The sequence below is a fragment of the Rhineura floridana genome, chromosome 3 (genome assembly GCF_030035675.1).
Source record: "Rhineura floridana isolate rRhiFlo1 chromosome 3, rRhiFlo1.hap2, whole genome shotgun sequence".
Lineage (NCBI taxonomy): Eukaryota > Metazoa > Chordata > Lepidosauria > Squamata > Rhineuridae > Rhineura > Rhineura floridana.
In genome coordinates this window covers 137,047,329-137,063,840 of record NC_084482.1, presented here as the reverse complement: position 1 = coordinate 137,063,840, position 16,512 = coordinate 137,047,329, and the positions used below count along the sequence as shown (strand labels likewise).

Here is a 16,512-nt window from a genome sequence, read left to right as displayed (position 1 = left end):
AACAGAGATGTCAGTGGTAAATGCTTTTTCAAAACATCACATTATGATTACATTTGTTATTTTTTGGTGAAAAAATGTGGTGTATGGTTAGGGCAGAGCAGGCAGCTGTAGTCCATAGTCTTGATGCTAAATGCATAAATGAGTGGCTCAGTTTTGTGCATTTTGAGTCTGAATCCACTGCAATGTTAAAAAACCATATGAGTTTAAAGCCATCAGAACTGTTCCCTGAATTGATGGGAAACACTGGTTAAAGAAAGCAAACATCCACTCATGTGCGAACATCCACTCATGTGATATTTACCTAGTAAAAGACAAGCCATGTTAATCCCAATGCAAATGTAGAACCATGCATGTTGATAATTTGCAGTGAATAAGTAAGAAAGCTTTTAATTTATTCTTTTAAAAGTGTCATTTTTATAGGAAAAAACCCAACACAAAACAAGTTACACATCTCAAACAAGAAAGCACAAAACAAAGACACAGTTGGATGGATAGATATGAGATACACACATAGGAGCCAAATGTAAGAGCAGAAAAACATAATCAAAAAGCAAGATCTAAATGAAGCAGCCAGAAGCAAAGCAAAACAAAAAAGCCAAGCAGACAAACTACTTAGGCAAAAACATGCTGTACAAGAAAATGTCACAGTTATCACATAAACACAGCTAACTGGCACACAACAACTACACTTGGAAGCCTGGATAATGTGAACATGTAATTGTTGATACAACTTTTATTTTTTTCTTCATGCATATGTGAGGTAAACACTCGAGTATAGACCCACTGTTCTAGCAATTTGTTTTCAAAATAACTTATTAATAAACAATTAATACTAGAAAATTATATTGTGATTACTGTATTTCATATAATTGAATTACAAAAGTCTGATTCCTTCATTTTCTGTGTCTCGCTTGTGAAAATAATGAATAGTTTTATGTCTCATCTGCAGTATGTCCATTTAGACTGATGTCCATTTAGTTATGTCAAGATGTTTTCTTGCCTTTCCGACACTAAACCATAAAAACATAGGAAAGCCATTACTTAATACATGTAATGTTATGATGGCACACCAATTAATTATGCCTATAGTGAGCTACAGGAACTGAAGGGTGCATTGCTGGGTCAGGCCAGGACAGGTAGTTCTCCACAACAGAAATGGGAGAGTGGCACTCTAGATTCCTTCCATGAGTGGCTCGCTTGCCAAAGGAGAGGCTTCTACTAATAGCAATTAGTGAGAAGACAGGATTTCTTGAAGGAAAGAATTAGCGAGGAAAAAACAGAATGGCAAGTATGTAAACTGTTGGGAAATGTATTATGACTATAAATGATTTCTAGGGTTGTTCAGCTTTTCATTTGTATCCTAATTATGAGTGAGCTATTAATGCTAATCTGAATGAGACATCACTGGCAAATGCCTTGAGCAAGACAGGCCTTTTAAAAATGAATTTTAGTATTTTATATATTTTCTTATATTTATATCCCACCTTTTTTCAGTCATGAAAAATCAGCCTGGCATGCATATAGTTGTAGTCAACCAACCAGGCATTAACTAGTGCCAATTATGGTCATAGAGATAAGCCAGGCCACAGTGATTCACTCTCTAGTAACTTCCCATTTAGACTACTACAATGTTCTCTACATGGGGCCTCCCTTGTTTAGAGGCTATAGCTAGTGCAAAATACAGCCACTTGGGCAGGGGCAGACAACATGGGGCGCTCCAGATGTTGTTGAGCTACTGTTTCCATCATTCCTGACCATGCTCCTGACCATGCTGTCTCGGACGGATGGGAGTTGGAGTCAAATAGCATTGAGAGGGCACCATGTTGACTACCCCTGCACTAGAGGTTGTTGGGTTTCACATGAAGAGACCATATAACACTGGCTCTTAAAGATTTTGCATCAAGCCAGATTTATTTTGAGTTTTACCTGTAAGGCACAAAATGGTTGGGACCCAGTTAGCTGTGGGTGCCTCTATCCATAGTTTGAAATTTGCTGAGGATATGGTATTTTGATATTGTTTTATCTTATGGGCATCAGCATGAACCTAGTATGTTTTAGAGTAACTTGGGATTCTGACAGAAGAACTCTTAAAAGAAGAAAGAAAAAAATATTTACGTTGGTGCAATATCTCTAGACTCCTTTGGTGAACTGGGTGATGTTCGAGCTGGTGGGAGACACAGTTTAGTGATTCTGCAGGAGTACTTCTAGGAAGAACAAGCCACAGAATTCTGTTGCATGGTTTCTGAAGCCAGCTTCTTATCAAAAATGGAGAACCTGTAGCCTTCCAGATGTTGCTGGACTATAAGTCCGCTTAGAGGTTTTATTTACAATTAAGCGACATACAAATTCTGTTAGTGTTAGTAGATCTACACTGGCTACCAGTGGTTTACTGGGCCCAATTCAAGGTGTTGGTACTGACCTTTAAAACCCTATACGGTTTCGGCCCAGTTTATCTGAAGGACCACCTCCAGTATCACCAATCAGGCCGCCTCACAAGATCAGCCACACAGGACCTCCTCTCGGTCCCACCAGTCAAAACAGCTAGGCTGGTGCGGACCCGGGAGAGGGCGTTCTCAGTTGTGGCCCCCACCCTCTGGAACTCTCTCCCTTATGATCTTCGACATGCTTCCTCCCCAATGAGCTTTCGCCGAGCCTTAAAGACCTGGCTATTCAGGCAGGCCTACAAGTACCTTGGGGTGGATTAGCTTTTTGTTGTGTTTAGATGTTTGATATTGGATGAATTGTATATTGTATTTTAATTCTGGTTGTAAGTCGCCTAGAGTGTCCGTTAAGTCGGACAGATAGGCGACTAACAAATAAAATTTTATTATTATTATTATTATTATGTTAAAAATAATAAAATAAATCAGTCCTGATCACTGGCCATGCTGGCTGGGGCTTATGGTAGTTGGAATGTAACAACATCTGGAGGGTCATAGGTTCCTCACTCCATAGGTTCACTGATCTTTATAATTATGATATCCTGAAATCATAATTAAAAGGAAGAATATACACCAAAGCTTAATTAGATCACTTAACTGCGACTTGGGAGAGTTAAAGAAATAGCCTATCAGGTTATTTAATTATATAGGTAAGTTTTAATGACTGTCAATAGAATTGTTTGTGTGCTTGCTTTCCGTGTACATGTGGGGAATACCAGAAATAGATAACAGCTACATGGTGATCATGTGATGGACATTGTTTATGAAACGAACAATGCTAAGGGATGACAAACAATGATGTGCGGCTCCCTTTTCTCACAGGAATGGAGACAACAGAAAAAACGAACTGCTCTTAACACTGGATTAGGGGTGGGGTCAAGGACAACATTTCAGGACATTTTGACATGGCTTTTAAGTTTCCACTTCTTTCTTCTCTGTTGCTGTAATAAAAAGCACTTCAGTTTTGCCCCACCCTGAAAGCGAGATTTAAATATTTGCATCCAGCAAAGAAAGAATAAATACAATCTTTAGATACTGCAGATGTTTATCTCCATCAAAGAAAAAAAACCACCATCCTGATAGAAGATCACTCCTAAGTACAATAATGCCATTTAAATATGCAGGACCAGTTTTCAGTTTTTCATACAGTAAGTAGCATATGGGCTTATACTCGAATGTTTACCTGGCTTCATATAAGCCAAGTATCTGGAGTTTGGTTCACATTCATTGTCAGGCTCAAGGTTAAAGACTCACAACCTCTTTTTATTTCACTCTCTCCTGCTGAACCCTTTTGTCCAGTGATCTCTAGCCCTCTGGGAAAACAAACACATTTAATATTCAGAAAGTAGAGAGTAGGGCACTACAAAAGCAAATAATGCAATTCTATTGAAAGGACAGTAATGGAGGTTAGTTTAAAAATATAAACATGAAGTCAGTTTTGCCAAGAGATGCCAACTCTTAGGTTTAGCTGATTCTAGTTTTAGTTAGGGATGTGGTTATGCAAAGACAAATCTTATGCTCACTTAACTATACTGAAAATTTCCCTCCTTTTGAGAACACTGAAAATAGCGTATGCAGGGTCATTTCACACTCATGCTGAGAGTGCACCCATGTGCATGGGGTGGTTTCACTATGTAGATGCTGTATGTAAAGGTACTGCAACATCTGGGGTCATGGGGGCACTTTTCCCCAAGCAATCCACCAACCACACAAACTATAGCACAACATAAACATATGGAAGCAGTAGCTCAGACAAAGGGCATTTGCATGGAGAAATAAACCACATATTCTGAACATACTTCATAAGAAAGGAAAAAGAGAGCAATATGCAGAATATGTAGTCATTTGCTAGAGGCTTCAAGGAACTATTTATTACTTGGTCATAAGACACATCCTCACTAACCCAGTGCACCTCTACATACAGTGGGGTTTCTGGAATGCTGCCCACTCACACCCACTGAATATATTGTATCAGGTATGACTTGAAGCATACACCTGTACATCAATAGCATCTATGCCCAATTCCCAAAACCCTTCTTCTTAAAAAAAAACATGAAAACTTGGGAATCAGATAGATACATGTATGGATGTATATGTATATATACTGGATCATACACGATGTAAAGTGTGGGTGACACTAAACCATCCCATGATGTAACAACAACAACAAAAAGCTAGGACTTATGAAGAGAAGTAAAATAAAACACAATGTAAGGTGTCCCCCTTTTCTCCATTGCTGTGGACTATTTTGGGTTTTTTCTAATGCATATGAGCTAGGAAGAGTTTGAGATTAGCAGTATATTAAAATCCTATCAAAACCCAAAATCAACGTCACTTAAATGTTCAATTTCTAGTTTCACACATATGTATGGCTTTGCACAACCAACAACCTAACCAAAATACTTTACAGGAAGTGTCATATATGACTCCAAATCTAATTTTGAAAATACATCATTATAATATATAAAGTGATGCCTGTTAGCTAAAGTTTTCAAACTAAACCAGAAGTATCTTAATTTTTAATAAGTTAAAACAGAAGGATAAAGGAGATTAAATAATAAGTGAAAGGAAGATATGCAGCTTTTTTTTTTTTTGCATGGTCTGAGTCTGCAAGTAGTTAGCTTCCAATACCGGCTAAAGCATGAGTATCAGTCACAGTGGTGTTAGCATGGAGGGATGGAATATGCAGTTCTTTGGGTTTCATTTCCTGTGTGCTGGCTTCTGCTTGCTTTTTAAACGACAAACTTATTGGAATGTCTGATCAGCCAGTTGCATAGATAAGTTGGATGATATAGTGGCCCACTTGTACACTCCACTCACACAAATGGCACCCACAAAATATGCTCCAGATTGTTTGGGAACTGTCTGGAGCAGATTGGAGGTGGGGAGTCAGGGACTACAGAACAGAGGAAGGGGAAGTCCAGTTGCATCTGCTGGTTTGACATTGGACCTTGCCCAATATTGTTTAGGAATGACATCAGGTTAAAGAACAGTAAAAACGGCTCTAGCATGCACATTTCCCTTTTGCCTCAAAACTCTTCATACATGTTAAAGTGGTTTAAATCCTTTTTAAAAATGTAGCTAAGTGCAATTACAGAATAATGTTCAGTATGCAATAACTACAACTTTTAAGTGACTATGTCTGCAAATGTTATGCTTGTTCAGCTACCATAGATAATGTGAAAGCAACATTTGGCAAGGGAAGCAAACTTATTGTAATTCAACTTGTTTTCTTAAACATTCCTATACACTATAGGAAGTATGCTATTAATGCATACTATAGATGCATAATCTATGTAAATACTATCCTTTAATTAAAATTAAGATGCTATTTATTTAAATCAGGGATGTAGAACATGTGACTCTCCAGAGGTTGTTGGATTCCAACTTACGTCAGCTCCAGACTTTCACAACTAATGCTCAAGAGTGGCAGGAGCTGGACTCCAACCACATTTAGAGGGCTAAGGTTTGTTTCCATCCCTGATTTAAAGTAAAGTTTAGTTTAAAACATCTAGCATATTTAAAAATCTGTTTAAATTATTTTTCTTTCTAAAAGGAATTTCTCAAATTTTGTCCTATTGAATGTGTAAAAGTAACCACCATCCCAGGCACAAAGGTAGATTGCTAAAAGGAAAACAGGCTTCAGAAAATCAAGCCTGTAGGACAAGCACTTATTTACAAAATTAATGTTATCAGTATAGAAATAATTTTTTGGGGGAAAGGCTTAAACTAATATTAATGCTATATAATATTTTGCAGATAGTAAGCTACAACAGGAACAAATATTTTGAGTACCCAGAAATTCACTAGCAAGCCCTTAGCACATTACAGTAACTATGATAATTCTTCAGTTATCCTCACACTGAAAAATCCTGGACAATTTGAAAAACATACATTTATTCCCCATCTGAGCTTATGTGACTGAATTGGGAGGAAATGGATTTAATGGCTCTGCCAGCATCATTTAAAATAGGGGCAACAAAGGCAACAAAAGCCAATCATCACGATATGTTTACTTTCTTCTCTCCTGAGTCCTTGTAAAAACAGACTTAACAGATCACATTAACCAACATCAACTAATAACTCTTTACTAATGGAATGCATTTGGGGATGGTGCACACATAAGGTTATATTCAACAAAGTCCTACTCAGAGCAGACCAGCTGAAATTTATGAACCTAAGTGTATCATGTTTTTTAACTTCAGTGGGTCTATTCTGAGTAGGACTAGCATTGAATCCCACTCATAGGAAAGTTTTTTACATCTTAATTTGTTTGTTTTTTACTATTCATAAAATTTTATGTGATGTAGCTTTTGCTGTTAATTTGTACCCAAAGAGCCCTCCAATGATGGAAGGCTCTTTGATTTAAAGAGTGGAGGAAGATGATGACTTTCATATATCCACCCTGCCCCCTGCAGCCCCCATCACCCACTAAAATCTGCTCCAGAGGGTGGGGGGACCTTTTGGAACAGTGTGTGAGGGGGCACGGGGAGCTGCACAGGAGGAAGGTGAATGGGCACAAATAGTCTCCCTCCCTGTTCCATAGATGGAGGCTTCCATTGGATCAAAGAGTCTTTCATCAGTGAAGCGACACTACTTCATCCAGCCTTAAGGATTCTAGGATATTCAGCAGTCAACTGAATACATAACAGAATTAAATAACTAGGGTGATAATAGATTTGGAAACAATTTAGTATCTTGGAGCATGCATGAAAAGAATCTTACTTTACATGTTTTCAAAAGTATTGCTACTGCATAAAATCTAGCTCAATATTTTATATAACAAAGCAGCCTTAGAAAGATGAGGGAACAGGAAAATCAGTTTGCAGTCTAAGAAGAAATATGAATATGTGGAGTGTTCAGAAGATATTTATAACATAAAGGTCTTTTCACAAAGGAAGAAATTGGTATTAATTCCATAGGAGAAATCTATATACAGACACACTATATTGGGGGAAATGAAGACCTGTAAGGAAGAGTGTAGCAAAATGCCACTGTGGTGTGCAAATATTTCAACTATATAACTTATTCTGGAATGTAAGAAGTGGGAAAGGGGACATAATCTTGAATGGCTCAGTCTTGAATGACTGCTAGCTAAGTTGGCATCTCTGTAATCAGATGCATTAAGAATACACACTCACGCCCAGCCGCCGCAGCAGGTGTGCTGGTAGGAGAGGAAAGAGCATTGGATAACGAAACGTGGCTAGGGCTAGAAATATTGGTTACATCCTGGTTCTGGCTTGTGACGGAGGATTGTCTCCTGAGAGCCCCCTGAAAGGAAGTGCCACTCTTGAAAGTATTGACTACTTCGATCTGTAATGGAGGAAAGAATGAGACAAGTTGCTTGACAAATGGACACAGCTTTGCAACTCATAGGAATAATATTTTCTAGTCAAGCTCAGCTGCTCATACAAATATTGCTGCAATTTTTCAAGGTCAAAACAACAAAATGCCCCCTTTAAAATTTAGGACAGGCAGGTAGTTTCTGAATAAAGAAAAGTTAGGCAGCACAACTGTCCTTATGCTTACTCATGATAGCAAATTTCATGGTAGAAGGAAGACTGGGCTGTGTACACATTTGTGCCATTCTTACACTTTCCTATAGACTTCATCTGCAGATATTCATTGTCATTGTATCTATCACCATGTAGCTTTTCTTCAAAAAGTAGAGGGAAAATTCAATTACTTCCAATTTTGTGAAATAAATGGTATACCTATACATGCCTACTCAGAATAAGGTACCATTGAGTTCAATGGAGCTTACTCCCAGGTGTGTATAGGATTAGCTGCCTCAGGACCTCTTGGTAGGGCAGGCTATGGATGAGGAAGTCCCCAGTTTTTATCTCACTTGTGCCATGATCACACTGGGTGTGTTAGGCAAGCCTCTCTCTCATCCTCAATCACTCCATGTGAGATAATAATACTGATTTACCTGACAGGGTTGTAAAGATTACAACTAGATAACACATATGAAGCACTTTGAGTATTTTAAAGGGTTACACAAATGTTAGATGTTATAATCAGAGCTTGGAAAAGTTACTTTTTTGAACTATAGCATGGCCACTGGATTGGGCTGATGGGAGTTGTAGTTCAAAAAAGTAACTTTTCCAAGCTGTGGATTCACGTGGTGGTGATGAAATGCCTTGTGCTACCATTTTACTACAGTAAATTTGTTATTACTAGTTAATATACATTTGCCATTTATGAAGGAGTTGGAGTTGGAGTCGGACAGTAGAAAAATAGAGGAGTCGGAGTTGGAGTCGAAGGTCTGGCGTACCGACTCCACAGCCCTGCTTTCAACAGTGGATATCTATTGCCATACAAAAAAATATATTGCTATATCATAAACCCCATTTGAAATTTCTTTCTATTTCAAAAGAGGTTTGTCATGCAGTCTTCTTGTTTCTGTTCAAGAAACACAAGTCAAAGCTCCTTTGGCTCTCTCTTTCTCTCTGTGGGCACACACACACACATATACTAGGGAGGGCTCTGACCTGGCTTACTCGGCTCACCAGTCCCACACTTGCTCTGCTTAGTAAACATACCCACCCAGGGACTCCCAAACGTGCACACATGCACACATACACCCAGGGACTCCCCCCCCCAGGGACTCCTGAACACACACACCCAGGAGCTCCCAAACATATACATATACACATATACACACAGGCTTCCAACAAAAATATGGTATGCATAGATATATGTGAATTCAGCCCCATATTTATTTACTGTGGGGCAGGTGGATGAATAACCAAATCCAAAACCATACTGGCCTCACACCATTATGTTTATGTTTTAAGTTTTGTATATTATATGTGTTTATTCTTTGTAAGTTCCTTTGAGACCCAGATGAGATGAAAAGTGAAATATGAAAGTTTTACTTACAAACATACATACATACATACACAGGATGGTGTCACTAGAGGCTCCCCTGTGTTATGTATCCCTGCATCTTGAGTGCTGCAGTGACACCTTCTGAGAACCCTGAGAAGCATGATTATTTATTGACAAGGTCTGAATCTTTAATATGGATGTCCAGTGTTCAGGAATCTATGTGCCCAAGCAGTATTAATGCCATCAGCTTTTGGGCTACCTTGGGATGTGGAAGTATTGAACATAGTTAATTGACCTACTGATACATTTTGAGGTGTTATCTTGTATCTCCTTTAGTGGACACCACCAAGTAGGATTGTATTCCTCCAGTTGCTTGAGGCAGGAAAACATTGTCACTTCACAGGAAGCTCTCAGTCATTCCTTCCTTGGAGTGTCAGTTCATTTTCCTGCCTCACTTGAAGCAGACCTATATTAGCATTTTATCTATTTTATTTATTTAAAAGGTTATTTACCACTCAATCATTCTCACTTCTAAGCAGTGTACATAAAAACAAACCATACACAATAAAATTATCATAAAAGCAAACACGTTCTGTTCTTCTGACCATTACTCTCAGTTAGACAACAGTATTTGTTAGTGCATGTGAGTCTTCTGTGTGACTGTGTGAAGATACAGCATAGCCTGAAAGGCCCCATGATAGTAGTGGCAGGCAAAGAGACTGTCCATAGCCTGACTGGCCCCACGATGGCAGTGGGCAGAATCACAGAGTTGGAAGGGGCCTATAAGGCCATCGAGTCCAACCCCCTGCACATCACAGGAATCCAAATTAAAGCATACCTGACAGGTGCCTGTCCAGATGCCTCTTGAAAGCCTCCAGCATTGGAGAGCCCACCACCTCCCTAGGGAATTGGTTCCATTCTCATACCACTCTAACAGTTAGGACATTTTTCCTGATGTTCAGTTGAAATCTGGCTTCCTGTAACTTGAGCCCATTACTCCATGTCCTGCACTCTGGGACGATCGAGAAGAGATCCTGGTCCTCCTCTGTGTGGTAACCTTTTAAGTACTTGAAGAGTGCTATCATATCTCCCCTCAGTCTTCTCTTCTCCAGGCTAAACATGCCCAGTTCGTTCAGTCTCTCCTCATAGGGATTTGTTTCTAGTCCCGATCATCCTTGTTGCCCAACTCTGAACCTGTTCCAGTTTGTCTGCATCCTTCTTAAAGTGTGGTGTCCAGAATTGGATGCAGTACTCAAGATGAGGCCTAACCAGTGCCAAACAGAGGGGAACCAATACGTCACATGATTTGGAAACTATACTTCTGTTAATGCAGTCTAAAATAGCATTTGCCTTTTTTGCAGCCACATCACACTGTTAGCTCAAATTCAGCTTGTGATCAACAATCCCAAGATCCTTCTTGCATGTAGTATTGCTGAACCACGTATCTCCCATTTTATAACTGTGCATTTGGTTTCTTTTTCCTAGGTGTAGAACTTTGCACTTATCACTGTTAAATTTCATTCTTTTATTTTCAGCCCAATGCTTCAGCCTATCAAGGTCCTTTGAATTTTGTTTCTGTCTTCCATGGTATTAGCTATCCTTTCCAATTTTGTATCATACACAAATTTGATAAGCATTTCCTGCACCTTCTCATCCAAGTCATTAATAAAAATGTTGAAGAGAACTGGATCCAGGACCAATCCCTGTGGTACCCCACTCGCCTCCCCTAGTTTGAAAAGGAACCATTGATAAGCACTCTTTGACTACGATTCTGGAGCCAACTGTGGATCCACCTGATAGCTGTTCCATCCAGCCCAGATTCAGCTAATTTGCTAATCAGAATATCATGGGGCACTTTGTCAAAAGCTTTGCTGAAGTCAAGATATATTATGCCCACAGCATTCCTACAGTCTACCAGGAAGGTTAGCAATCAAAAAATGAGATAAAATTAGTCTGGCAGGATTTGTTCTTCATAAATCCATGTTGGTTTCTAGTAATCCTTGCATTGTTTTCAAGGTGCTTACAGACTGACTTTATAATCTGCTCCAGAATTTTCCCAGGGATCGATGTCAGGTTGACTGGTCTGTAGTTCCCAGTTTCCTCCTTTTTGCCATATTTGAAGATAGGGACAAGATTAGCCCCCCTGCAGTCATCTGGCACTTCATCCATCCTCCACGATTTTGCAAAAATAATAGACAGTGTTTCCAAGACTTCTTCAGCCAGTACTCTAGGATGCAGTTCATCAGGCACTTTTCAGAATGTTTCAGAATGGGTATTAGGACACCACCAAGGCCCACCCACCAAGACTGATGTTTTGTTATTTAAGTTATTTAAACATAAAAGACTGTCCAGAGAGTAGCCTCGTGCATTAATACGTTTATGTTGGTGTCTGTTTTGTGCTGGGTGTTTGTGAATGATATGCATTTGGTTTTCTTCTACACTTGACCAAAATGTAAACTGACACTCCAAGGGATGGGTGACTGAGAACTTCCTGTGAAGTGATGTTTTCCTGCCTCAACCAACTGGAGGAACACAATCCCACTTGGTGGGGTCCTAGTGCCCCCTTAGAAGCACCTTTCAGATAAGACCAATGGTCCCTTTTATTATGCTTTTTTATGCATTATAGTGCTTGTACTGTTATGTTATTTAGACTATTTTCTGTGAACTGCTTTGAGCACAAATGCATTTGTGGAAATGCAGTATATAAATAAACTAACTATGACTTTGATTCTTCACTGTCTAACAGACCGCAATGTCTCAAAATGCAGTATATGGCAAATTTGCCAAAGGGTCATAAATTAGTGAAAAGCATCAACTGGGAATCAAATTTGACTGAAATAAATTGCATTTTTAATATTAAGGAATGCTTACTTACCTGTATAAATTAACCCTATTAGAATTAAATATAAATTGTGGCTTGAAATATTCTAATGCAGATCCTGAAGTACTCTCCAATAGAGACAATTCTACATGCTTTTGAGAGTCTCAGTTAAGAGACTACTATGCATGTGCCATTGTGAAAAACCAAACAATCAATTCTACATGTTCTTCAGTTATATTATAAAAGAGGTCTGTACTAAGACTAAAACCTAAAGCATATCAATACAAGAAAAGCTAAAAAGTCGATACAAGAAAAGGTGAACAGATGAGAGCAGATCAGCATTTATTATTCTTAAGGAACAAAAGTCCTTGCATCTCCCCAAAAGAAAAATATCTCAATTTTTCCGCTTCAACTATTGCATTGAATTCTTAAAATGCCATTCAAGACTACCTGATGTCAAAAGTGGTAATTCATTATTCTGAAAATAGGAAAGAAAATCAAATAACTGACATTGTTTCCCTCCTGTTCCCTACTTTGTGCCATAAAACTACTCGTTCTTTCCAGTCATGTTCCTTATGTGGATGCAAAACATGCAATTTCTTCCCTATACAGAAGACCCAGAAATAGTGAGATAAGAAAGGGTCTGACTGATGCTTCTTCTGTCATTGCTTCTTTAGAATAACCAAACTGGCCATTGATGAAGTCTTCAGAGGTAGAACTGGAACCAAGGTGTCTATTATTTTCAGGAACTATGAGAAACCCTCCTTTTACAAAGAGGGTAAATATTCACAGAAATGCAAGTTTGTCACCATAAATACACAATTAAATGTTGAGCATTCTTAGAACTTATATTTGTCTGTTTATTATACAGTTTTCTCTATGAATCTTTTCTTTAATGCAATAAACAATTATTGGATGGGGAACCTGAGACCCGGGAGGCAAATACAGCCCTCCAGGCCTCTCTATCGGGTCCTCATAACTCTCTACAGGCCACCCCCTTTCCCCAGACCACTCCCCTCACTGCCCTGTTTTATACTTCAAATAAGTTTGGAATGTATCCATGAACTCTGATAATGTCCCTTGCTTGACTAGAAAGTGACATGTGTATGTAGAAAACCAGCCTACTTTGCAGAGGTAAAGTTTACATTGGTTTCTCTACCCACTTTTCTCTTTGGCCCCATCCACCACTGGCAGGTGGCCTTTGGAAGGCTGCTCACAAGGAAATGTGGCCTTTGGGCTGAAAAAGGTTCTCCACCCCGAATTATACAAACAGGTAACTACTCATATTATATTTAGACGTTTGTTCCTTAAATTACATCTAGAGACAAATGCAGTACACAAGCTCGGTTCAGATGCAATATGAAACCATGGATTCCCATTATATGAAGATGTAACATGAAATTATGTTACATGAACCTTGGGTTTACATACTCCTGCTCCACTTCTTTTTGTGCGCCAAAGGAAGACACTGAAAGGTTTAACTTTTGCTTTTAAACTAAAAACAGTTCTATCCAAATTTAAGAAACTATGGTTTGTAAGAACAAGCCAGGATCAAACCATGGTTTCTGACCCAGGCTTGCTCTCACTAGCTATAGTTTAAACAAACCACAGTTCTCTGAGTTTGATATGAAGAGATACATGGGAAAAGCACACAACCAGAGGCATATTGCTGGAAACCATGCTTTCTCATTACATCTGAACCAGGTATCTCAGCTATCCGTAATTTTATTCAAATTGGAAGATCACAGAAGCCTCTGTTTACAAAGTTTAAACAGATGACATGAAAAGTTCAAATGTGGACTTGAACTTCAATTATCAATTGGGAGATTTCAATTATCCCAATATCTGTTGGGAGACAAATTCTGCCAAACACGGCCCCTCCAAGAAATTTCTGACTTGTGTTGGAGATAACTTTCTCCTACAGAAAGTGGAGGAAGCATACAGAGGATCAGCTATCCTGGACTTGATTCTAACCAATAGAGATGATTTGGTGGATGAAGTGGCAGTTACGGGAACTCTGGGGGAAAGTGACCGCACCATACTTGAATTCTTGATTTTAACAAAAGCAAAAGCTGAGAGTAGCCATACGCACACCCTGGACTTCAGGAAAGCTGATTTTTATAAACTCAGAACAATTGTAAGTACTGTTCCATGGCAAGCCACCCTAATGAGAAAAGGAGTCCAAGATGGATGGGAGTTTCTAAAAAAGGAAATTCTAAAAGCGCAATCGCAAGCAATTCCAACAAGGAAAAAAGGGGGGAAACAGCAGAAGAAGCCAATGTGGCTTCACAAAAAGCTTAGAGATGACCTGAAAACAAAAAAGGATACATACAGGAAGTGGAAAGAAGGCCAGGCCACAAAGGAAGAGTACAGGCAGGTATCATGGAACTGCAGGGATGGCGTCAGGAAGGTAGCTGAGAATGAGCTGTTAGCGAGGGATGCTAAAAGCAACAAAAAAGCTTTCTTCAGGTATGTCCATAGTAAAAGACAGAGAAAAGAAATGGTGGCACAGCTACTCAGTGAGGATGGCAAAATGATAACAGATGACAAAGAAAAGGCAGAAGTCCTCAATTCCTACTTTGGCTCAGTCTTCTCTCAAAAAAGTCTATGACCCTCCCCAGAAACATGAAGTAGAAGGGGCAGGATTGGAGCTTGAGATTGATAGACAAATGGTCAAGGAATACCTAATCACTTTGAAAGAGTTCAAATCTGCAGGGCCCGATAAAATGCATCCTAGAGTATTGAAGGAACTGGCTGAAGAACTCTCAGAACCGCTCTCTATTATTTTTGCGAAATCATGGAGGACCGGTGAAGTGCTCGATGACTGGAGGAGAGCTAATGTTGTCCCTATCTTCAAAAAGGGCAGAAAGGAGGAACAGGGGAACTACAGACCAGTCAGTCTAATATCAATCCCTGGAAAAACTCTGGAGCAGAGTATTAAGCAGTCAATCTGTAAGCACTTTGAAAACAATGCAGTGATTACTAGGAGCCAACATGGATTTATGAAGAACAAATCCTGCCAAACTAATCTTATCTCATTTTTTGATGGGTAACTTTCCTTGTAGACTGTGGGAATGCTGTGGACATAATATATCTCGACTTCAGCAAAGCTTTTGACAAAGTGCCACATGATATTCTGATTAGCAAGCTAACTAAATGTGGGCTGAATGGAACAACTATCAGGTGGATCCACAGTTGGATCCAGAATCATACTCAAAGAGTGCTTATCAATGGTTCCTTCTCAAACTGGGTGGAAGTAACGAGTGGGGTACCGCAGGGCTTGGTCCTGGGCCCAGTGCTCTTCAATATTTTATTAATGACTTGGATGAGGAGGTACAGAGCATGCTTATCAAATCTGCAGATGATACAAAATTGAGGGGCACAGCTAATACCGTGGAAGACAGAAACAAAATTCAAAGGGACCTTGGTAGGCTGGAGCATTGGGCTGAAAACAACAGAATGAATCAACAGGAATAAATGTAAAGTTCTACACTTAGGAAAAAGAAACCAAATGCACAGTTATAAGATGGGGGATACTTGGCTCAGCAATACGACATGTGAGAAGGATCCTGGAATTGTCGTTGATCACAAGCTGACAGTGTGATGTGGCTTCAAAAAAGGCAAATGCTATATTAGGCTGCATTAACAGAAGTATAGTTTCCAAATCGCGTGAAGTACTAGTTCCCCTCTATTCAGCACTGGTTAGGCCACATCTTGAATACTGCGTCCAGTTCTGGTCTCTGCACTTCAAGAAGGATGCAGACAAACTGGAACAGGTTCAGAGGAGGGCAACAAGGATGATCAGGGGACTGGAAACAAAGCCCTATGAGGAGAGACTGAAAGAACTGGGCATGTTTAGCCTGGAGAAGAGAAGACTGAGGGGAGATATGATAGCACTCTTCAAGTGCATGAAAGGCTGTCACACAGAGGAGGGCCAGGATCTCTTCTCGATCGGCCCAGAGTGCAGGACACGGAATAATGGGCTCAAGTTGCAGGAAGCCAGATTTCGACTGGACATCAGGAAAAACCTCCTAACTGTTACAGCCATACACCAATGGAACCAATTACCTAGAGAGGTATTGGGCCCTCTGATACTGGAGGCATTCAAGAGGCATCTGGACAGCCATCTGTCTGGAATGCTTGATCTGGATTCCTGCATTGAGCAGAGGGTTGGACTCTATGGCCTTATAGGCCCTTTCCAACTCTACTATTCTATGATTCTATGACTTTGGCTGCATTCACACTTGGGGCTAATAGCGCTAGTTTAATGGATTAAAAAGGTAGCGCTTCATTCCGGATTTCAAAAATCCCTTTCACACTGCAGTACCTGTTATACCGGCATTTTGTGCAAGAGTTTTTCTCCTCCCCCTTCATTCGGCCTCACGCGACACTGCATGAGCAGGTATTCACCTACCT

The 16,512-nt window shown here is 39.6% G+C and overlaps 1 protein-coding gene across 1 annotated transcript in view; it reads right to left on the bottom strand.

The window, feature by feature from the left end:
• ATP2B2 (ATPase plasma membrane Ca2+ transporting 2) overlaps window positions 1-16,512 on the bottom strand; it is a 462,511-nt gene that overhangs the window by 779 nt on the left and 445,220 nt on the right. The gene's annotated exons all lie outside the window — the stretch shown is intronic.